This window comes from Haliotis asinina, chromosome 9 (assembly GCF_037392515.1).
Source record: "Haliotis asinina isolate JCU_RB_2024 chromosome 9, JCU_Hal_asi_v2, whole genome shotgun sequence".
NCBI lineage: Eukaryota > Metazoa > Mollusca > Gastropoda > Lepetellida > Haliotidae > Haliotis > Haliotis asinina.
The window spans coordinates 26203052-26229206 of record NC_090288.1 but is presented as its reverse complement, the minus strand read 5'-3'; the positions used below and the strand labels follow the sequence as shown (position 1 = coordinate 26229206).

The 26155-nt window shown below is 39.6% G+C and overlaps 1 protein-coding gene across 2 annotated transcripts in view; it reads left to right on the top strand.

Annotated features, from left to right (window-relative positions):
* Positions 1–26155, top strand: part of LOC137296006 (plexin-A1-like) — a 59978-nt gene that overhangs the window by 1519 nt on the left and 32304 nt on the right. The window contains exon 1 of one of the 2 annotated variants that reach the window (XM_067827631.1): positions 20305–20385. The exons of the other annotated variant lie outside the window; for it this stretch is intronic. The gene's annotated coding sequence lies outside the window, so the exon portion shown is untranslated. Of the gene's footprint in view, positions 1–20304; positions 20386–26155 lie in introns of those variants that run through there. 2 annotated transcript variants of the gene reach the window in all.

Genomic DNA, 26155 nt, shown 5'->3' with positions numbered 1-26155 from the left:
TAAAAGAACTAGAATATCACAAATGGAATTAAAACTAGCATGGGAAGTTAAAAACAACATTACCATTTGGACAATACACTATAAAATCAGGCTATAGATCGCCAACAACAGAAGTTAGATCACCATACTAGGGACCATGGGGACTTACAGTACCTTTGCTACCTACATGGACCCTAGTTGGATTTACACCATCCGTTCAGCTGCTGGCGAGTGTACAATTTGCTAGCCAAAATTAAAACAACAGAAATACTACGATTAAAAACCCTGGTAGAATTAAATTTACTATCAATGTTTTTGGACTTACGTACCCTCTCAGGAGGACAATAATTTTACAATACTTCAACCCCCTTTGAGGGTACAGCCACTAACAATTCTAGTTACGAATCCAAACTACCAATTATTAAAATACATCTATTTACAGAAACATTATTGCTCAAACTTCAATAAAAAATCAATGTCTTTTAAAAAACCAAAACTTAAATGAAAACTAACGCTGCTAAAAAGATCCTTCATTGTTTTAACTGTAAAATACATATCCCTTGTGATGGAGAATTCAACACAGTCAAGCAGGATATGCTTGACCGTGACTCTCTCATCACAAGGGATACAAAATGGAGGATCCTCACCTTTTAAAAGGTACGCATGAGTATATCTAGTGTGGCCAATACGACATCGTCGTAGAATAACCTCTTCAAATCTCGACTGACAACCCAGGTGGGTATAACCAATGTAAGGTTTTATCTCATATAATTTATTTATACCTACTTGGGTGTCTCACTTCATCTGCATCAGGTCACGGATATAACACCTAATCGTGGCTTTGTAATCAATGTAAGGAATGGGCAGTGGTGTCACAGATTTGTTGAGTGCCGCTTTAGCCGCAAGGTCAGCCAATGTGTTACCAGAGATCCCTACATGGCTGGGTAACCAACAGAAGACGATGTCGTATTGGCCAGTAGCAAGATCATTATACAATTCAATAATTTCTATTAAAAGTGGATGTTTACAAGAAATATTTTTAATAGCATGAAGGCATGAAAGAGAGTCGGAATATATTACATACTGTTTACGTTTCGGGTGTCTTTGAATATATTTAAGGGCTGTTAATATGGCGTTAGCTCCAGCTGTAAAAATAGAACTATTGTCTGGTAATCAAAAAGGTCAAATGTGAGTCGAAAATAAGTCCCAAGAACTTGGCCTCCTTGACCACTTTGATTTGGGTACCACTGAGATATAGTTCTGGGTCTTTATGGGGTTTGTATTTACGACAGAAGTGTATACAATTAGTTTTTGATTTAGAAAATTTGAAGCCGTTTTCAAGACACCATTTATCTATTTAAACACAGCCGCAGTTGCCGTTCAATATAGTATGCATATTTTTACCACGACAAGAAATATTAAAATCATCCACAAATAAAGATCCATCTATTAAATCGTTTAAAACTTTAGATAGACTGTTGATCTTGGTGCTAAAAAGAGTGACTGACAAAATACTGCCTTGTGGAACACCCTGATCCTGATTGTAATGATTAGACAGGGTAGAACCCACACGGACTTGAAATTGCCTGTTATTTAAAAAGTTGGCTATGAATTGAGGCAAACGACCTCGCAAACCGAAATCATGTAAATCTCTTAAAATGCCATATTTCCAGGTTGTGTCATATGCTTTCTCAAGATCAAAAAAGATAGACACAGCATGTTGTTTATTAATCAGCGCATTTTTAACAAATGATTCTAAACGCACTAAGTGATCGACTGTACTTCTGTTTTTATGGAAACCACATTGTATGTCTGCGATAAGGTTATTGGTTTCCAAGTATCAAACATGTCGATTATTTATCATGCGTTCCATGGTCTTGCAAACACAGCTAGTTAGTGAAATAGGTCGATAATTGGACGGATCCGCATGATCACGTCCAGGTTTAGGTATTGGTACTACTATAGCATCACGCCATGAGGGAGGAAGGTTAACCGTTGTCCAAATATCATCAAAAAGAAGAGAAGAGTTTCTAGGCAGGATTCTGGTAAGTGCTTCAGGAGTTGATAATGTATGTTATCAGCTCCTGTAACAGTATCATGAGCTTGATCAAGAGCAGTATGGAGCTCATGAATAGAAAAAGTTTCATTATAATCTTCCCGATTATCTGAGTTGAAATTAATAGTTTTCTTTTCTTGTTGTTTTTGATACTGCTGGAATTTAGGTAAATAATTAGAAGAGGAAGAGTGTTTAGCGAGGGTTTCGCCCAGTTTATTTGCGATATCTGACTTATCAGCAAGTAACTGATCTCCATGTTTAAGATGATGGACAGTAGATTTAGTACCTTTGCCTTTAATTTTTTGGACTATGTTCCATACCTTGGGCATGGGTGTCCGAGAATTTATTTTAGATACATAATTTTGCCAAGATTGGCGTTTGTTCTGTTTAAAAGTACGCCGTGCTTTTATGCATTTAAAATTTTAAATTTATTTAAATTATGCACCATAGGACGGCGACGGAAATAATGTTCTGCTTTTTTCCTTGCCGTCCTAGCTTGTTTGCACTCATCGTTGAACCATGGTTTTCTTATGTGTGGAACTGCAGGTATACACTCATCAGCTATGGAATTCAGTTCATCAGAAAAGCATTTAATAGCACCGGGAACGCCATTAAAACGTTCAGGTTTAAGTTTTTCAGAACACAAAGTTTCATATAAAGCCCAGTTAGCCTTTTTAAAATTTCGTCTTGATGATGGAGGAACATCGGATGGAGTTACAGCTTTTAATACAGTAGGAAAATGGTCACTTCCACAGAGATCATCGTGGACTGACCATTCGAATTCATTTAGTAGTTCTGAATTTGTCAGTGACAAGTCAAGAGCAGAATAGGTCCCTGTCCCAGGGTGTAAATATGTGTTGGAACCAAAGTCCTCCAACAACTTACCTTTAGTGTTTGTAGTTACACTACCCCAGAGTGGGTTATGCCCATTTAAATCTCCCATTATAATACAGGGCTTGAAGATCAGTTTTGGCAAATGTCGAAGACGGTGAATTATGAAGTGAGCATAGCGTAAACGCTACATGTAAAGTAATTCTCATAGCAACAGCCTGCATATTAGTATTTAGTGAAACAGGGCTTTGAATAACTTTTTGTCTGACTAGAACGGATGACCCGCCAGTGGCTCTATCACCCGGAGGGGAAAAAGAACGACATGCATTAAAATGACGAAGGTCAAATGTATCTGTTTGTTTTAAATATGTCTCTTGGAGACATATCGCTGAAGGTGTAAAATCCTGGACTAATAGCTGTAATTCATGTAAATTAGTCCTCAATCCTCTACAGTTCCACTGTACAATATTATTGGAATAAACTATCTTTTGGGGGGATTTATTGGGGATCTACCCCGCACTCTTTTGGGGGGCGACAAGCTATGTGCCCTAAAATGGACGTTTTCAGATACGTCCATGTCTTCAAGAGACCCATACTTATTGTACAATTGAATTTTATTTTGTGACCCTTTAGGAGCTCTGCCGCTTTGTTGTTTTGAAGCATCAGGCTTTGGCTTCGGTTTACTTCTCACCGTTTGTTGACTATCAGCTGTCGATTGAGATTTTGAGTGTGACTGAGATGATGATGATTTGTCATCAGAAGAAGACTTTGATGTACCAGGAAATAATTCCTGAGTCTGCGATGATATAGCAGGGTACAAAAGCTGTGGAGAGTCGCAATTTACCCAGGTCAAGGTAGTTTGGCATCCTGTGGATGATTTTGTTATTTTAGAGGTAGACTCCGATGATGTTTTTGTAACCGTAGCATAACTCTCTGGAAGATCAGACCTCTTTACCAGTTTTTGTGCCTCAGAAAAGGAGATATTCTGAGTAAACTTTATTCTGTTAATCGCCATTTGCTCTTTCCAAATTGGACACTGTTTCGAAGAAGATGAATGATCGCCTGAGCAATTGGTGCATTTTTTAAAATCACTGTCACAATCTTCTGTTGTGTGTGTCTTCTCACCACAGTGAGCACACACAACAGACAATGTGCAGGTAGATACACCGTGTCCGTATTTCTGGCATTTAAAACACCTAAGCGGGTTGGGGATGTATGTTTCAACTTGGATGTTACAGTAGCCTGCCTTTACTGACTTAGGGGTGTTTGGGGACGAGAAGGAAAACAGATACGTGTTTGTTTGGATAGTTTCATTATTTTTCCGGGTTGAAAAACGCTTGACATAAAGCACACCTTGATCTTTCATTTCGCAGGCTATGTCAAGTTCTGACATGTCAGCAAACAATCGATCACGATCTCTGACAATACCTTTACTTGTGTTCAGGGTTTTTTGAGCAGAGACCGTGACCGGAATGCCCACGAAAGATTTAATACTCATCAGATTGGTCGCTTGCTGTTTTTCCCGCACTCAACTAGCAGTGCACCCGAACGTAAGCGTTTAATGTTTTTAACATCCCCAGCAATACCTTGAATACCCTTAGATACTGCAAAAGGGTTGAACTGTAATGGTTTCTTGTCAGGAGTTTGAATTACAAGGAAACGTGGCCAATATTCAATCGATGCAGACGGTCTGTGCTCAGTATCAACAGGATCAATATCAAGTGGACGTTTTGTTATTTTTGGTGGGATTTCATAAGCCATGGTTAGTGTAATACGGTTCATCATCCGAGCTCCCCACCCACCACGAAGTATCACAAGGACAATGCTAAAAGCAAGTGGGTCTCCAACTTGCAGCACCAAGGATACCCGGATGATATACTCCAGCAGAAGAATTATAAATAATGAATCAACCAGATTGGCCCATGAGCCACCGCCTTCTGGGCATAAGACTCTAGGCAAAGGTCAGAACGTCAAAAATGCATTTCAAAATCAGAAAATATCGATGAACAATAAAGCCAAGACCGAAATTAAAATGTCCAAATAAAATTTGTGCAATGGCATATATATATATATAGTCCCTGAACAGGGCTTGGCATGACCAGCCGATTGTTGAATCGGGCCAATTCAACCACCCGTCTAGGTGAAGTAAGGGCCGAAGTGGTGTGTTAGGCAAACAGAACATGGTCAAAGGCCCAGTTGCCCTCAACCACCAGGATCCCGTCCTCCACCGACACGGGACGCAACCCAAGGCAAACAGGTTGCCCAATTTAGTCGCCTCTTACGACAAGCAATGGGGTGCTGTGGACACATTCTGCCCCGGGTCCACACGGGAATGTCTGCAGTGGAAACGTACCGATGCACTTCAAACAAAAAGGTAAGATGTGATGTTAGATTGTGAAGTTTACCTTGCCAATAGAACAATTTAAATCATAGACTTCTATTCACCTTAGGATCAAAGTTGTCTAACAGACGATCACAGATTCAAATGGATATTATTGGTGTGTATTCCATGGGGGTACGCTCAGTGAATGAAACACCGAGAACAACTACTACCCTTACATCCTTGTTTTACAAACAAATAAAACTTTGCTGTTTTTTTTAGACAACGTTGGTCTTACGTTGAATAACATTCTGAGAATTACATGATCAATTGGCAAGGGAAAATTATGAGGATTCGCAATCTCAATTTCACTTTATTTGATATACTTTTATGTTTAAAGTAAGATTCTTCGGTACGTTGTCACTGCTTACAGACTATAGCCTGGTTAACTTTGTTTCGTGTGTGGAAAATTCATACTTTAATATCCTTACTTAGTGGCTGGTGCATTACTACCTACGTATTCTTACTATGTGGGTGGTATATTACTACCTGTGTGTCCTTACTTAGTGGCTGTTATATTACTACCCACGAGTCCATATGGTGCATTACTACCTACGTATTCTTACTATGTGGCTGGTATATTACTACCTGTGTGTCCTTACTTAGTGGCTGGTATATTACTACCCACGTGTCCATACCTTTTGGTTTGTGTGTTACTGCCTGCATGTCCTTACTTTGTGGCTACTGTATTACTACCTGCCCGTCCTTACTTAGTGGCTGGTGTATTACTACTCATGTGCCCTTACATTGTGGCTACTGTATTACTACCAGCGTGTACTTACTTAGTGGCTGGTGTATTACAACCTACGCGTCCTTACTTTGTAATATTTTGTTTATTTGCATTATGTTTCTGGGTTGTTGTCACTATGATCATAACAATATCCAGGGCTGAAAGGCAAAGTTTCCGTTGTTTTTGTGAAAAAAGGTCAAGTGAGCATCAACAGTTCTAAAAAACTATTTTGGCAATTATAAATGTGTGGTTTGGATTTTTCGAAACTGTCTGCTTTGAGCCCTGGTAACACATAAAAGAAAAGCTTCTTTTGTTTAAACTGAACCATTTAATCCAGTATAATACATTGCCGAGAAACGTTTCATTCTAGACTAGCATTTCCCCATTTTTTTGTTTGTTCTTTTTCAGGCGCACGTTTTCGGCAGGTTTGATAAGTGACGGTTGCGCGAGAATTGCGCTCGCGTGGTCCTGGATCTGCCTACGGCTATAGCATTACACAAAAATGTACAGATCATTTTCATTAATATTATCAGTTTTACTTATAAGGTTGAATTAAATCGCTTTTTATTAACCTGTTCATATCAAACTGCAATATTTGTCCCAGCATACTGAGGATTGTACATCACAGGAACTAAAGAACATGTCGCACTCTAATGGCTACGTTTGATCTTCTAGCAATTGTGTAGGGGCTTAAAATGTGGTATAATACACTTATTGAGTCAATTTCCCATGTAAATATTCAAACAATCAAAAGCTTTCAAAGAATGAAAACGCATACCCTATATATCCATATATGATATGATTTTGAACAAGGATATATGTAGATACTGAAATTAGCTCCATGAAAAAATATCTGAACCATACGCAAAACATACATCACAATACTGAAAGTGCAATCGGAATGATATGGCCATTGTGTTTACTCTTGTTCAACCGATCTTCACCTCAAAGAAATTGCCTAATATGTGCAACGATGTTGACGTGTGACATCACTATCGATGACGGATTTCTTTCAAAGTGGCGGCTTCGCTGATAAGGTATACACAGGATTTTGCGAGATGTCTTACCTTGATTCACGGAACTTTTGTACATAATTGTGAGATCACTATTATTTTGACTATCTGTGTATTATTATATGTCTTTATCATTGTAAAGGACGGAAAACGCCAGAAGCCGATAATTACCGTTGTCGTTCTGCGTTATTTTGCGTCAGTCATGGCGCCACGCTGCACGGACATGACAGTTTTTGTAACAATTATCAAAGGGTTGCATCGTATCTATTTTTAATTTGCTACTTCCCGCTACGATACTCTTCCCCTGAATATTCTAAGCGTACTGAGTCATTGTAAGCAATGATTACACGGCTAGATGTCTGAAAATTTCCGAAAATGCTACGTGGTGTAAAACCGGAATTTTTCTTTGTCTTTAGAGCACAGCGTTCGTTTTCATGCCCAATATCTTTTGTTTCGTTTTATCCAGACAGTTAGTATTGGTGACAAAGATCATTTGTGATTTGATTATGAGGAATTCAATGATGCATTTGTCGCAGCTGACAATGAAATATACGTAATGTAATAGGCGTCTCAATACCAGCCTTCGTGATATTGTAAACACTATCCAATATGGCGGAAAGCGGATTTTGGCTTTCGTGTTTTCGAAAACATCCCAAACGATTCTGGGTTCAGCGGCGACGTTTCAGAATTATCATTACTGGTTACATGAAAACTTGATATTAGTGATGTGTTATTTTTGAAATTCAATACTCCCAGTAATTATCCGATTTTCAGATTTCAAAACATACAGCAAATAACGCTCTGGATGGCGAAAGGCGACATTTACGATGAAGCCAGTTTTGAGAGGTTATTTTAAGCACATCAGCTTTGTCTGAGAAAATAGTGCATGATATCAAGAAACAGGAAATTCCCCACAGAATTCACAACTGTGAAGTATATTTGTGTGCGTGAAAAATTTCGAATTTTATTGGACTTCTAACTGAGGACTGAAGAGGAATGACATATGTGTCCCTGTAGATGTGCACCCTATATATATATGTTTTGCTTATTTTGTTATAATAGTGTGAGCAGTGAAATATATTTATTGTGGCTTGACAGATAGATTATTTCTCTAATAAATATCGATGTTTCAGCGTTTTCAATTTTCGGACAACTATGGCAAGAGAAGCGTATGGGAAAAGATAACCATGTGGGTACGGAGGGGAAGGGGAATGACATTTCACAAGGCAGAACTGTCCGCTTATCTAGACTTCCCTGTCTGAAGTATAGAATTATATCCTTGGGCCTAGCCCTCCGTACAGCCTTAGAGCATGCGACAGTTATGCCTACGTTTAATAACACTCGTGTAACAAGTAACGGTTTCAAATGTGGTGTATTACACTCACTATGACAATATGTATGTAAATATTCAAACGAACAGAAACACTCAAAGAATAAAAAGCCCTGAATCCACGTACCATATGGTTTGTAAACACCACTCAGTATCCAAAATGGTGGAAATTTTAAACGTACTTGCATGTATTTTCAAAAACATCCTAGCTTTCTCTAGGTTCATCGGCAAAGTTTCAGAATTATCATTGGCGATTTCAAGAAAAAACTGATGTCAGTGATCATTAATATGCTATTTAGAAATTCGGCACTTCGAGTAATCATCCGATTTTTGCAGTTCAAAGATTATAGCAACCGACGCTGTGAATAACAATTTCGGATTTGTGTAAAAAGTAGGACAAGTAAATAGATCTAATCAAGAGTCAATTTCATTCTCAATGAGTACGTTCTGAATTCCTGCATAACATTTACTAATCTAATCAAAATAGTACAGAAAATACTCACTGTTATGGCGATGAGCCTCTTTTGAAAGTGAGGATCAGACACGGAACCCCGTAGGACTGGCAGCCGCGCGAGAACTGTGATGTCAGCGGGCGGGGAAGTACTCGCACAGGCAATGAGGTCCCACGAAGAAGTCATGTGCAATGTGCCTCAGTTTGGATCTTGTGGGTTAAAAGATGTGAAGAAATGTGTGAAATATGTGAAGTTAAGAGCACAACAATAAGTGTATCATATAATAATAAATTGCATGAAACAAAAACAATGTAAATACTATGAATAAACCTCATTATATACTGAAGAGATAGATCTATATGGTAATCTATATGGTAATTCGACCCTGTTAAATATGATATTCCATCAAGTAAGCTCCGGGATGGGGAGAATAAAATGTAACGGTTTTCCAACGGGTCAGTGCTGACGCAGTGCTTGAACGCATTTAAGAAAGCAAGCAAAACAAATTTATTCTCGATTCAATATCCTCTTGATAACTAATTAGATGGTCAACTGCAAATACAAACACCGTCTAATATGTCAAGTAAACAAATTATATAAAGCGACCGTCCTCACAAAGTTATGAGAACGTTACACCAAAGTATGAAAAATACGTTTCAAGGACGTCACGATAATGTGTAACGTTGCGGCAAGGTTGTGATATGACGTTATCCTAGGACGTCCTAATAACGTCCTAGGTACGCCATTTCCCGCCGTAACCAAATCCTTACGTAAAGATAACGTTGTGAGAACGTTGCGTGTTAGCTGGGTAAAACCTAGCTTAAGGGGTTTGACTTCATTTGCTTTGCGGATGTGAAAGCGTTCGTTTATCCAGCCTACAAACTCGGTTCAATTTCACACATTAACACATTGTGTGCATGGGGACCTCATTCTCACTGTCCCGCCGCTGTGTGAACTCGTCATTACTAACTCACAAGATCTACGAAGACTCGAATTAACCACGACATTTCAATTAAAATTATCAAATTTCATCATAGTCGGGGAAAACTGTTCAGACAACTGACGCGATATTACATTTCTTGCTTGACACGGTGACATTCTACCTGAAGACTTGCCGAGTCAAGATGATTCAATATCTAATAAAGTGTTACTGTTTACAAACACATTCATAAATCTCCGTTAATGGCAACTGTCAGTGGTATCTAATATCTCAACAGACCTTTCTCATATTTCCAAGTACAAATCCCCACAATCTGCCTAGTGAATGCACAGTGGCCGACACAAATGCAAAAGACATTCTGAAATGAACTTAGTTTGCCAGAAAAATATGTCCACAAAAATAATCACAAAATATTACGAAAAGGAATTGTGGAAATCTGGACTTGCCATACATTCTAGACTTGCATGGCCTTTTCGGTTATAAGTGTTTTAGGATCTATATAACAGATTACAAATGCACCAGCTGTCCGCGTCGTAACAATGATAACAATCCGACGTGACGGGACACACTCGTTTTTAAATCCACCGGCCCGCCAGTAAATCTCAACAGTCACTGGCCAGACTGACTAATGAATTTTCACTGGGTCACTCCGACTTGTTACAATACACTTTTAAATCGTGTACGTTTATGGTCTTATAAAAAGGTTTCATTATATTCGCAGCTTAATTATGAAACCGATTCACATTTCGGGCACGTGAATTATTCTGCTGGTAACTTTCCTGCGTAGCTATTCTATTCCAGGTTTTTGGACAATGTATATTTTGCACTGTGGGTGAAACCATGGTAATAAATAAGGAACATTTGTACTTTCATGTGATGTGTTATGGTAGTTAGTGGGTGAGAATAATGATGGCTAGATTAATCATGCATCCGTCAGTAGGGATTGGATTAAATGTAAAGTCAAGAATAGCCATATAGATTTCTTCACACAAAAATGGCATTCAGATATTGAAGTATCATCAAAGGGTAGATTTTATGAAATTGTAGTGAGTGAGTGAGTGAGTGAGTGAGTTAAAATTTAATGTCACATCGGTAATGTTGCAGCCATATAGTGACGAGAGGTATTGTAGATACACAAAAATATATAGGTACTTAAAGAACCAGTCATCGGCGGACTGTAAAATAAGTATCACAAAAAGGAATTAAAAGTGGCTAGTGTGTATTTTTAAAAACAGAAAACTATTTTAGAAAATATCATGTAAAAATGGGCTTTTTATCACCAACAACTGATGGTAAATCATCATACTAGGGTCGATGGGGACTTACAGTGCTTCTGCTACCTGCATGGACCCTAGCTGGGTTTACACCCTCCCCTCAGCTGCTGCTGGCGATTGTATGCAAGTTTAGCCAGAAATTAAAATGACAATAACACTACAACTAAAACAGTGGAAGATTAAATTTGACGTGAAATGTGTTGGGACTTAGTACCCTCTGTGTTGGGACTTAGTACCCTCTGTGTTTGGACTTAGTACCCTCTGTGTTGGGACTTAGTACCCTCTGTGTTGGGACTTAGTACCCTCTGCGTTGGGACTTAGTACCCTCTCAGGAGGACAATAATTTTAAGGTACTTCAACCCCCATCGAGGATTCTGCCACTACCAATCCGAGTTATTAATTAAGTTAGTTATTTAGTTATTAATTAAGTTTAGCCAGAAATTAAAATGACAATAACACTACAACTAAAACAGTGGAAGATTAAATTTGACGTGAAATGTGTTGGGACTTAGTACCCTCTGTGTTGGGACTTAGTACCCTCTGTGTTGGGACTTAGTACCCTCTCAGGAGGACAATAATTTTAAGGTACTTCAACCCCCATCGAGGATTCTGCCACTCCCAATCCGAGTAATTAATTCAAACTTCCAATCATAAAATATTTATTTATTTACAACTCAATAAATCAGTAAATCTAATAAATTCAATAGATAGTTATGCGTATATCTTGTATGGCCAATACGACATCGTCTCATGATGACCTCTTCAAATCTGGACTGACAGCCCAAGTAGGTGTAACAAATATTCGGTTTTATTGCATGTAATTTATTTAAACCTACCCGTGTGTCCCACTGCTTTTGCATTAGGGCACGCATATAATATCTAATGACAGGTTTCAAATCACTAGATGGCAGAAGAAGTGGTGTCACAGATTTAGCAAGTGCCGCTTTCGCTGCGTCACCAGCCATTGTGTTTCCCACAATACCAACATGGCTTGGCAGCCAACAGAAGACGATGTCATATTGGCTAGTGGCAAGATCAGTGTATAGTTCCAGTATGTCTAGAATGAGAGGGTGGTCAGAAGACATGTTTTTCAGTGCCTGAAGACATGACAATGAATCAGAAAATAATATAAACTGTTTATGATGGGACTGACGTTTAACATATTCCAAGGCTGTCAATATTGCCACGGATTCTGCTGTGAATATTGAGCTATTGCCTGGTAGTCGGAAAGAGATATTGTGTGATCCGATAACAGTGACACAGGACACAGTGCCGCCATCTTTAGATCCGTCAGTAAATATGGGAAATATATTGCTCTTGGTATATTAAGTCATTCGTGTCAGATTTCTTATGATGAGTAAGATCTATTGCCATGGAGGCGCTGAGAAAAGCCTGTATGGACACATAGTCTCCAGTTCAATATTTGCAGCTGTAAATTAAAAACTGTATTATAAGCACGATTTGATGGATTTGAACATAACTTAGTGTTATACTGAAGAGATAATTTAATGCGTCGCTGATAAAGAGACGGTTCATCCGCTTCTACATAAAGGCTATCGATAGGTGATGTTCTGAAAGCGCCTAGACACAATCTTAAACTTTGATGGTGAATTGTATCTACTTTTTGTAAATTACCTTTACATGCCCCACCATATACAATTGAACCATAATCTAATTTGGAGCGAATAAGTGCTCTGTACATGTGGAGGAGGTTTTTTTGGTCCCCTCACCATTTTGAATTAGACACGACTTTCATCAGGTCTAATGCCTTCAAGCATTTAGTCTTCAGCTGATTTATATGCGGTAAATATGTCAAATGATGGACAGGTCAAAAAGAAGACCCAAAAAGTTTGCTTGTTCAACAACCTTAATAGGAGTCATGTAATCATGTAAATCTCTTAAAATACCATGCTTCCATGTGGTATCGTATGCTTTTTCTAAATAAGAATATATTGACACCGCATGTTGTTTATTAACAATGGCATTTCGTACAAATGAATCCAAACGGACTAAATGGTCAATAGTACTTCTGTGTTTACGGAAACCACATTGAATGTTGCTGATTAAATTATTAGTTTCCAAGTACCATACTAATCTATTATTTACCATACGTTCCATAGTTTTACAGACACAGCTGGTTAAAGACATAGGTCTATAATTAGAAGGATCGGAATGATCTTGACCAGGCTTAGGTATTGGTACCACGATGGCATCACGCCAAGAAGATGCGAAGTCCCCAGAAGTCCTTATGCCATCAAATATAGAAAGCAGAGTTTCCAGACTCGAGTCAGGCAGATGTTTTAAGAGTTGATAGTGGATGTTATCAACACCTGTTGCAGTATCGTGTGCTTGGGCAAGTGCAGTGTGGAGCTCATGAATTGAAAATATTTCGCTATAGTCTTCACCATTATCGGAAGAAAAATTAATAGTCCTCTGCTCTTGTTGCATTTGATAGTTTTGGAACTGAGGTACGTCATTCGATGACGAAGAATGTTTAGCCAGAGTTTCACCTTTTTTATTTGCAGTGTCAGTTTTGTCAGTAAGTAATTGATCTTCGTCTTTCAAATGATGAACCGCAGATTTTGTACCTTTGCCCTTGATTCTTTGTATCATGTTCCACACCTTAGACATTGGCGTTCTAGAATTTATCTTAGATACATAATTTCTCCAAGACCGACGTTTATTCTGTTTAAAAGTTCGCCGTGCCTTGGCATTTGCTATTTTAACGGTATTGAGATTATGCACTGTAGAGTGTTTACGAAAATACTTCTCTGCCTTTTTTCTAGCCTTCCTAGCCTTCTTACAGTCTATATCAAACCATGGTTTACGGATATGCGAAACTGCAGAGGACTTTGGAATAGTTTCTTCTAATGGCATTAGGTTTGTCTGTAAACAGCTGAATGGGAACATTCATGAAAAGATCCGGCTGCAACATTTCTTCACACATTGATTTATAAGCAGGCCAGTAGGCGTTTAAAACGTTCCACCTCGTTGAAAGTGGCTCATCAGCAGGGATGGCTGCATAAGAATGGAAAGAAAATGGTCACTTCCACAGAGGCAATCGTGGACTGACCAGGAAAATTCACTTAACATACTGGAATCTGACAGTGAGAGATCCAGGGCAGAATAGCTACCACTAGCAGGATGTAAGTAGATCTTTGAGTCATCGTTAAAAATACATAGACTGTTATCACTGATAAAGTCTTCAATGACTGTTCCCTTTGAATTAGTGTTTGTACCTCCCCATAAAGGGTTATAACCATTTAGGTCACCCATGATTATACATGGTTTCGGGAGCTGATCATATAATGACTGTAGTTCGGATCGCTGAAGAGGGTGGAATATACAATGAGCACAAAGTAAACGTAATGTGCAATGTGAGTCGAATTGCAACAGCCTGTAGATTGACAGTAAGAGGAACAGGACTGTGGATGACATCCTGCCTCACCAAAATAGAACACCCACCAGAAGCTTTACCCGCCGGAGGTGAAAAAGAATCATAAGAATTGTATTGACGAAATTCAAACTTATCTGTTGGCTTGAGATATGTCTCCTGGAGACAGAATGCTGAAGGTTGAAAGTCTTGTGCTAATAAATGTAATTCGCTGACATTGGTCCTTAGACCTCTGCAATTCCATTGGATAAGTGGATGGTAAATGGTCACGTTATCTGGGGTGGGCGTACAGGTGATCTACTTTGCCCTGACCGTGGCGACTTGCTTCTATTGCGCCCACGGGGATGTGACGACACATCCATGTCTTCCAAGACAACATGCTTATTAAATACTTGTATTGGGTCTCGGAGACCCTTTCATATCCTGTCTGAATGTTTAGAATGATCAATATTCTTACTGGCATTTCTAACCACAGGAGACGAATGGTCTTTTGTGTTGTGTCTGCGTAGATGAGTTAATAGAAGTAATGTCAGGAACAGACGAAGTGTCAACGAAGGAATAGTGATCTGTTTTGATCCAGATAATATCTGTGTGGGTTTCAACTGATTTAGCAGATTTGGTCAAAGTTTTTGTTACTGCGGCGGAATAAGACCGAGCAAGAGCGTTTGGCTGACTTGCATGGATCAGGCGTTTAGCTTCAAGGAAAGAGGTATTCTTTTCTTGCTTCAATTTAATGATTTTGTGCTCTGTTTGGAATACAGGATACTGTTTAGAGGAAGCCAAATGTTCTCCGTTACAATTTACACACTTAGGATGTTTTGTACATTCATTCCCATCATGACCCTGTTCACTACATCTGTAAGACGTCTTGAAGTTTGTGCATGACTGGGATTTTTTGGGTTGTGCCATGGTTAGTTTGGATATGATTCATCATCCCAGCTCCCCCCGACCACGGAGTGTCATTAAGACGATGCTTAATGCCAGTGGGTCTCCGACTGGCAGCACCGAGGATACTGGGATGGTATACTCCAGCAGAAGAATTAATTGAAAATTAATTGATCCACTAGATTGGCCCATGAACCACCGCCTTCTTGGCTTATAACCCTAGGCAAATTACATTAGACAAGTTCCAAAATCAAAGTGATACATTTCAAAACAAAACGAGCCAAGACCTAACGTGAAAGACACAGGCAAGAATATAAATTGTGCAAAACAAGTAAAGCACAGGGCTCGACATGACCAGCCGATTGATAGAATCGGGCCATAACCCGTCTAGGTGAAGTAAGAGCCGAAGTGGTGTGTTGAGCAAAAGGTACACGATTCAGGCTCCCAGTACCCTCAACCACCAGACTACCGTCCTCCACCGACACGGGACGCAACCCACGGCAAACAGGTTACCCAATTTGGTCGCCTCTTACGACCAGCAATGGGGTTCTGTGGACACATTCTATCCCGTGTCCACACGGGCAATGAAATTGTAAAAAAAAACAACAAAGGCGTCAATATACAGAGATTAGTTCGGGACTTTTATAACAGTTCGCTATAGCCGTCAGTTCGTTATATCCGTGTTCGTTATAAAAGTATTCTACTGTAGATATCCACTTTCATAAGACTGTCCATAATATCATACCGTCTGTAAATTCAGAATCCAAATACTCCATCACTGCATTATATCAGTGTATGTACTTAACCATGTAAACACCCGAATGCAAATTATAAATCTCGTGCCACGCAGTAGCCTTCCGTGAATAAAGAAATCTTGAAATCTTGAACGGTAAACAATACCAGGACGTGTCACACCTGACAGGCTTTGCATACCACCAAGCGAGACGTACTTCTATAACAATAAAACCTCCTTAAATGACGGGAAACAAAATAGAAAATGCTGCTGGACCGGTTTTTGTCGGACATATATCACGTTGTCTTGGCAATGTTGCACAGCGACAAAAGTTAAACCCGGATGTAGGTATCGCTCTATGTCGGTATCGCTCATGTAACATTGGAACGAAAACAGGTTCGGGGCAATCTGAAAATCAATAAACACGATTGCACCCTGGTGTATTTCTCCGCACTGATTCTGTGTACAAAGACATAGATCAAGTTCAGTGTTTGTGGTAAATTATGTAAACACGTCTATTTCTAACTCTGCTACATCAGAAAACAGCGAGTTTGTTCTCTTTCTGATAACACATACGCACACCTTCAGTAATGGCCTTAGCACGCTAGTCAAATTGAGAGTTTTGTAAACGACTGCACACGGGCGCCAAACAAAAATACATATAAAACTTCACACTTTTTACATTATAAGACCGTACCGTATTGGTTATAGCAAAGCATTGTAGCGGGAACTGTATACAATTCGCTTTCTGCAACTGAAATCAATCCACTTTCTTTACTCAAACGATACTACGTATATGATTCATTGTGTGAGTTTCGCTATAAATTATGCAAGCCAAAATAAACCGGGGGATAGCGATATACTCCTTACCTTGGCCGACTCAACTCTATGTTTTGATATAGCGAGTTGGCTTCAACAGGAAACTGCAATCAGAAAAATGCACGTTTGAAGTATCTTTTATGGATTTATCCAGTAACGTTAGTTTCACACTGAATTGCTGTAATTATAAGACGACCTTGCAATCATTTCAGTAAAATATTGTAATTTTAAACATAATTTGCCTTTGCTTTTCCTCATTCATCTGACCTAAAGCTGCCTTTTGAGTTTTGTGCAACACTCATACATTGTTGATGTTTATTTCGACACACCTAAAATATTTTAAAAAAACCAATTTGATTACAAGTTTTAGGAAATTGACTTTTTTCTTAGATATCACAGATTCATTATAACCAAACTGCCTTGGCAAAGATTTAGATTTGGTGCCATTGCTTCGAGTATTTTAGCAGAACCATTGCAGCTGCTCAAAATCCTCCACCTCACGTAATTAAACGTCGCTCACTGCGCAGTAGCCCTTATCACAAAATCAGGAAATTGTCCGAATTTGAAGCTCAGGGATACATTCAGTTTCCATCAACACTGGATGAAGTTACGGTGTCGAGAACTGTCAGACAATGACAGATCAAGGATTGTTCAATAGGCATAAAACAGTTACACCAATTAATGACAAAACATCTTCGTTTAGAGATAGTTGCTCAAGACAGCTCACACTTTAATGTCTATTAATTTCCCCCTTCCCAAATCCGTATCCATAGATTATATTTGCGTCGGACACAAAACATGACAATTTGGTGTCCTCGCACCTTTACGCCTGTTTTTACAAATATGTATTTTTAAATAATAAAACTACATATATATCACTGGGCATAAATGTCAATGTACATGATTAATATATGGGTGCCCGTCCCGACCTCACAGAAGAGACATAGGCGAATTCATAACGAAGAATTTGGAAGTTTTTCCTTGTACCCAGTTCTTGTTTTCCATTCCTGAGTCAGCAACAGAGAAAGAGATTTGTAATGTTAATGCATCTCTATATACCGCTCATCCATGGAATCTGTAAGTTCCTAGCTCGTGTTAGCCCTGATAAAATGGAGCCGTCCGTCAACCATTAAGATTAAAGCAGCTGAGGGACAGTCTTATCACGGAGTTAATGTCATGTGTCGAAATTAATTTGGGTCTACAACTTACACTGTACGCCGACCTCAATGGATGGAGGCATCTGTGCTTATCCAGTTTAAAGCATATACTCCCTTCAGGAGAGCCAACGTGCGTGTATAATAGTGCTTTACATTTCTTGGCTTTTTTAAATTATAAAGACTGGAGACAAATATAGATGGTTTGCATGTAGATTGCTATCCTGTTAGCCTTACAGGGTATATCTGTGTAAACCCGACCCGCAACGTGCGTGCCCCAGTTAAGCAATCTTGATATGAGCAGAAGTTATCAGCCAAATCTTCCTCACATTAAGTTGCATTGGCATGGTCCATGTTTATCGTAGCTCAGAGTTAGCGTTACTAGCTCAGATTCCAGTCAGTGCTTGTTTGATACGTCCCCTAGTTCTGTCAGAGGCAGTCCCCACCCCTTACAACCATTCCTTAATCACCCTCCCTAGACACACCCTCTCCCCAACGTAAAAAGTATCAACAGCCCTGTCTTCTTTGATGACTTCATCTGAATTTCCGCTTTTCAAGACAAGTAGCTGTGTGGTGAACCATAGGTGGTTTCACTTCCTTTTCAATGGAGGGCGGACTGCTCAAAGATGTTTCAAAGGTCTGCTTTCTTCAGTGGGGATTTCCATTTTAACAACTGTCGAGTGACCATGCGATTCAGTAGAGGTTATTTTACCAACATTCGACAGATCAACCGTGAAACACATTGACGATATTTTACCATTATCCACTGGCCATGTGCGAGATTATTAAGACCAATACACAACAAGTCTACCTTCAACTAGGCGAACCTCAAACCACGATTCAGGTTAGCCGTCGGGATGCATACATATATAGCCATGACATGGATTATTGGTCTTGTTTTACTGTTCATACTGATATAAACGTAACCACAAGCCTAATACAGGGAAATACGGAAATGTAATGTTCACCTGGATCATACAGAGAATTTTAGAATTTAGAGAGAGAGAGGGAGAGAGAGGGGGAGGGGGGGGGGGGGGTATGAGAGAGATCTCCAAATAGCTCGACAGGTGTCCTCCCAAGGTGTTTTTGTCAACAACAATAATTACCCAGGAACCAGGCCTCCATTTGGATGAATACGGTATAAAACTAGAAAGTTGAAAGCATGTCACACTAAACCGACAGCACGCGTTACAGGCGGGATCGTGTTGCCGACACTTCGTAAGCGCGGAGAATAAGAAACAAAAACCTCTCCTGTTTCTTGTGAACTGCCAGCTGTGATACACGATACCTATTCATAACCTGCCCGCCTGACAGACTCACACGTAGACAGAACGACTACCAACTAGACAAGCAGACCCACGTCAATGCAATCAAGTTCATCCACAGACTCCTCACTCTTAGAGACATCGACTAACACCTAGACTAGTAGACCCACATCACTACATCCAGATAGGTTCATTCAGAGACACCTCACACATAGAGACATCGACCTAGACTAGATCAGACCCACATCACTGCATCCAGGTTCATTCATAGACTCGCATGTATAGAGACATCGACTAACAACTAGACTATAGTAGACTCACATCACTGCAACCAGCTACGTTCTTTCACAGACTCACATCAGCGCATGCATCACAGCCAACAAATGAAAACAAATCACGTATATATGCTCGTCACTAGCTTCGTATTTTTTCAGTTCAACAACAAAATAATTGGTTTCAAATAAACAGATGATCCCGTCTCTTACTTGCTTACAGGAAGCGTTTTTAGTAACTCTTTCAAGCCAGTACAGAAAATTACTCCCAACGGAAGTCTAGTCATATGGTTTATACAATAGGAGTTGCTTTGAAGATATCAACAATTACGATGTAGTTGTAAGTAGCGTTGTTTCTACTACGTGTTTGTGTAAGAGGTGTAGTTAAAGAAACAAAACGTTTACCATCATGAAAATTGGATAACGATTGACAGTGTTGTGACGGTGGTCAAAATACCTCCTTTTTATGATTGATAGGCGTTTTGTGGGTGTGTTGTTTTTTTCTTCATAGTTTTCAGCGAATTATCTTAACATGACTTCATTGTGTCTCGATGAGAGCGGGGTGTGAGTATACACTCCCCCTCTTTCTCCATCCCCGAAAATAACTTCGATTAAAAAGACGTAGAGCGTTTTACGCGAGGAACTGGCATGCCTATCTTGTGTTGTCACTGCACTATAGATGTGCGTACAGGACCGGGAACTAGCGCTAGTACTGTGGGGAACAGGAAGCGATATCGTTCAGGGCGAGTAAGTGGGACAACTCGGCCGTCATTAACAAGAAAAAATACTTTAACAGCTACTTCCCATTTGCCCTGGCAGTTACACACACACGCAACGGGATCGCTAATTTCAGCTTGTAACTCAACCATCAGTGAAAGGTAAGGTACCTCTCTTGCGATAGCTGGCTCGTAGTCCTTCAGTGAATGTCATGGTGCTAAGAGTGGTGTTTGGGAGACATCACAATAGCACTCAGTGGGCACTTCGTTTCCTCACGGCTTGCCCATACAGCCAGATAATTGCCTTCTCTGTTTTAACGTTGTGGGAACGTAGACTTAATAGTCTCTCTTTCCTATGGTAGATACATCTTCCTTGTTGTACCTGTCATCATCATCAACATTGTGTATGGTATCGAACATGCCTGCAGCATTATATTCGTTTTAGAAGAAGTTGCGCTGATTCCATCAGCAGCCATAGAAATTCCTTATAGTAATCATATTTTCCCCTATTTTCCGTGTTAATAGTAGTCTTTCACAAGTATTATGATCATCATTTTGGCATCAAGCACAGTGGATGTGTGAGTTAAAATGCATTGTCACGTGAGAGTTGTGTAATTATCATTGTTGTGAAGATAACTTGAAATGTTCTGTGACATCATACATGCTTAAAAGACGATTACAAACACGTTTGTTTGTAATGAATATTAGTATAACACGTTTACCTGTTATCACATGCGTCTTTATCACATACAAACGATGACTGGGCGTGTTGGGAATACATTCTCGACATCGACGCTCTTGTTATCAGATGGACACATACACTGTTTCCTTCCTTGACGGCTGCGCGTGGTGACTTTAGATCCTGATTGGAAATGCCACAGGTTTATTTCCATCTGAACAAGTAGGCCTTATACTTGAAACTCGACATTTTCTGTCCACGTTAGGCTCGTGTGGGAGTAAATACTGAACTAGGTTAGAGTATGGTCTCACTTCATCTTCGTATATTATCTACTTGGTGACACTGTACATTGGGTATGTTGTATATCATCTATGTACTGTGCATTGGTTATGCAGTATACCATCTAACTGTGACACTGTACATTGGGTATGCTGTATATCATCTACTGAGTGACACTGTACATTGGGTGTGCTGTATATCATCTATGTACTGAGCATTGGTTATGCAGTATACCATCTAACTGTGACACTGTACATTGGGTATGCTGTATATCATCTACTGAGTGACACTGTACATTGGGTATGCTGTATATCATCTATGTACTGTGCATTGGGTATGCAGTATACCATCTAACTGTGACACTGTACATTGGGTATGCTGTATATCATCTACTGAGTGACACTGTACATTGGGTATGCTGTATATCATCTATGTACTGTGCATTGGGTATGCAGTATACCATCTAACTGTGACACTGTACATTGGGTATGTTGTATATGATCCATATACTGTGCATTGGGAATGCAGTATCTCATCTATTCAATGTCCTCTGTGTGTTGTATATATTCTGCCCAGTGACACTGTACGCTATTTATGTTGTATCTCATCCACTCAGTGACATTAAACCATATGCATCTTGAATATCATCCATGGAGTGATATTGGGCACGACAGTCCCCCAACATATTTATTATCATAACATTTATACATTCTGCTGTTTGTCACGTTTTGGAAATGTGTCCCTGCAAGCAATGAATGTAGGTTTGGCAGTGAAACTAATTTACCATCACGCCAGCATGGAAAGAGTCTATTTTAGTTGTGCATCAGTCTACAACGAGCCCATGTGTCAAGGGGGAGATAAGGCTGCAGCCCACTACCAGCTGATTAGGAGTGCCGCCACGGAGCACGGGATCTTTGATCATGCCCATCTGAAAGGCTTCCCCGAACACACGCTTCAACTAGGGAATATATGAAAACAAAGTTTCCCAGATTTACATCTGTGGCGGTTTTGAAGGTGTAGACATGCGAGACATGATCGAGAAATTGTAATGAATAACAAATAATATGTACAATGACGAACTGTAAAGTATCGAATCTGGAACAAAGAAACCACGAAGAACAGGTGTCACGTTCACCCTTAGATATCAACACTACCACATCGGTTAGTCTTGGTATTAGACCAGAAATATAAATCCCCACATTAGCATATATGTATTGTGGTTATTTGCTTCGTTGATATTTGAATTAGGTATAGTTTTCACACAAGGGAGGTGTTGCGCAGTGGAAATTAAACTACCTCATTAAGATAAATTTTGACTAACCTTTTAACGAACTAAACATGAAATCCCCTTTTAACGTCCTAAACGTGAAATTCCCTTGTAATCAAATAACGTGAAATTCCCTTGTAACGAAATGAGAAATAAAGTGATAAATTATGAACTTTAAACTGAATATGAAACTGTTGCCTATTTAAACACTGTCAAATTGTCAATGGGTAACTTTCTCCAACTATGATTACACGATGCCATTTAGAAAGTGGTCAAATGCAACATATGTCATATTTGAAATTTCACTTTCTTAGTAAAGTACAAATTCTAGTACTTTTTTGGTTGAGTCCCATCCGGGATTCGAACCCACACCCTCAGAGTCAGGCACCTAATCGCCAGCACAGAATGTGGAAGTCGCGGTGGCTGAGCGGCCTAGGCGGCTTACTTTGTGTGCTGGCAATTAGGTTTCTCCAACTATGTTTCTATTTCTAATATTTCTAATAGTTGGGGAGAGCAACCCATCAACACCCTTTCACCTTTGACACTCAAAGTATATTTTTCTTAAACCTGTTAACGATGCGCAGTCAGTCGGACCTTGAACAAAATCTCGTGCAGCATGAAGATCCAAATATCACCTCAACTAAAAGTGTTTTAATACAATGCATCAAGTTGGTTTCGTGTAGGAAGTGCTTAATTGTATCTTTTAAACTACGGGCGGTGGGGTAGCCTGGCGGTTAAATCGTGCCCTCGTCAGGCTTAAGAGTCCGAGTTCATGTGCACAATGTGTGAAGTCAATTTTGGTGCCCCCCGTCGTGATATTGCTGGAATATTGCCACTTCCTCACTCTCTTAAACTATTTGGTATATCATATACAAGATATCATTATACGGGATACACATGCCTTTCCATTTGCTTGTGTTGGTGACTGCTTCCATTGACGGGGCATGGTGCGTTCACCATGTCGTGAACACCCTATACCCTCACTTTTGTGCTGGGATTGTTAAACACTTACTTGTGATAATTACTCAGCTTTCATCAGAGGATTTATCATCATTATGGAAATGACCTTTGACACACTTTTTTTAAATTAATAAATAATGTCACGTGGAAAGCGTTCGTTGTAAGGCATTTCATGAAAGGTATAACACGAATGTACAAGTATATCGGGATTAACATATCTTTATGCGTGATCACCGTCCATATTTTATCATAGCAATATTTGGGTAGAGCAGCATATACGTTATTCAAACACTGGGTGGTGAATGATGATGATGATGATGATGATGATGATGATGTTGATGATTTGTGGCGATTTGCTGTATCCTACGAGGGTTGGCTGAAAAGTTCTAAGCCTCACTGTGAAAAAAAGTTACAAAGTCCACGTTTGTAATTTATTTTTCTACATAGTCCCCTTCCAAGGTCACACACTTTTGCCAGCGATACTGCAAGGCCCGAATCCCGGTGAGGAAGAAATCTTCTTCAGCTACCCTAAAAAAATCAGTCACAGCGGAAATGACGTCATCATTACTTGCAAAATGGCGACCGGCGAGTTCCTTTTTCATTTTGGGAAACAGGTGGAAGTCAGAAGGAGCCAAATCAGGTGAATAAGGAGGATGGTCAATGAGTTCAAAGCCACAATCGCGGATTGTTGACATGGCCACCACCGATTTGTGAACAGGCGCATTGTCTTGGTGGAAGAGGACACCTTTAGCGATCATCCCTCGTCGTTTGGCTTTGATTGCTTCTCGCAACTGGTTCAGTAGATCAGCATAGTATCTGCCGTTGATAGTTTGACCTTTTTCAAGATAATCAATGAGCAGAATACCCCTGGAATCCCAAAAGACTGATGCCATCACCTTTCCAGCTGAAGGAACAGACTTGGCTTTCTTCGGAGCTGGTGAATCAGGATGCTTCCACTGTTTTGACTGTATTTTTGTTTCTGGTTGAAAGTGATGTATCCAGGTCTCATCCATGGTTACAAATGGTGCCACAAAATCATCGGGATCCGCTTCAAAACGACGCAAATTGTCAAGGGACGTCTGGAACCTGACACGTTTCTGTTCTGCTGTCAAGAGCTTTGGCACCCATCTTGCAGAAACTTTCGTCATTCCTAATTCGTTGGTGCTAATATGCTCAACCCTCTCATGAGAGATGCCCACTACACTAGCAATATGTCGAGTAGTCAATCGTCGATGATCCATCAACATATCGAGCACTCGCATGATGTTTTCTGGAGTGGTTGCTGTTGAAGGCCTTCCTGAGGGTGGGTCATCATCAAGGTTTGTCTGCCACGCTTAAATTCTGCAGCCCACTTCTTTACTGTGGAAAATGAAGGAGCATCATCCCCTAGAGTGGAGACCATGTCAGCATGAATCTGTGTTGGGGACATCCCTTTCTTTTGCAAGTACTTGATGACTGCCCTGTATTCAGTTTTGTCCATTTCTGATGATTTCAGAGGGTAGGTTTACAAAAAGAGCTGTAGTTGAGATAAGACTATTAGTACGTTTGTAGTTCTTGTGTCTATGATTCACTAAATGATTGTCCTCATTGGTGGCAAACACCTGTCTCTACCTGGTGGGGAAAAACCACTCAGGCTGAGAACTTTTCAGCCAACCCTCGTATGTCGCCGACGGGAGGTGATTAGTGGATAGAGTATACATGTATATAAGGTGGCAGAATAGCAGTAAGAGAAAAAAAATGGTCAATTGGAGCAGAGAAACCAGAAACTGTCTCCTATTATAAGTATTTGGGATTAACGTTATCCTACAGAAATGTATTTACAAAGGCTTGGGATGTTTTGCGTAAGCAAGCAGAGAAAGCATTGTTTCCTATTACACGTTACTCACGTCGCTCTTGTGATATACTGAATCGTTTAGACGATAATGGGGATATCAACTGGGTTTCCGCAGTGCGATCAGTGTTATTTCCAAATGACTTTGCTTGCGTATGGATTAAACAAACTGTGAATTGGAAACTGTGAATTGTTTTTTAAATGTAAAGACACGCACTATCAAGAATGGACACAAGATATAAGGAACTCAGAATCACTGTACATGTATTCTGCTTTCAAATCTGATATTGCTCCAAAACTGCACTTGACGGCTCTCTCTTCGCAACATTTGCGCAGAGTTTTAGCAAAATTCAAATGCGGCGCCACTAATCTGAAAATAGTTTCGTATAGAAGACACTGACATTAGTGTAGCTATGTGTGATTCATTGTGAAAACGTACCAGAAGATGAGTATCATGCGCTAATGAAATGTCCTTTATATGCAGTAGAAAGAACCCAATATATGTCAAGTACCTATTTTATGAACCCAAATACACAAAAACTTGTACATCTTCTAAGTACTAAAAACCAAAATACTATACTCTGTCTAGCAATTTTTGTAAAAAGAAATCATGTCCATGCGCTCTGTAAAAATGTAATCTAAGATGTCATTTTGTACTATTGGCCTCATGACCACATCTATGCATATATATGTGGTACTCCACTAACAGCAACATTAAGTTAAAACTGATTTGGGGGATTTGGGATTGGAATCAGAATATTTCTTTTTTCACATTCTGGATTCGTGCTCCTCGTGCAATTTGCCTGCATAAGGTTGCAGCTGGTTCCCCCAAGTTAGCTGACGTCAACGTTAAGTTAAAAACCGATTCGGGATTGGGAATTGGGGATTGGAATTCCAAATCTGAATTTTTTTACGT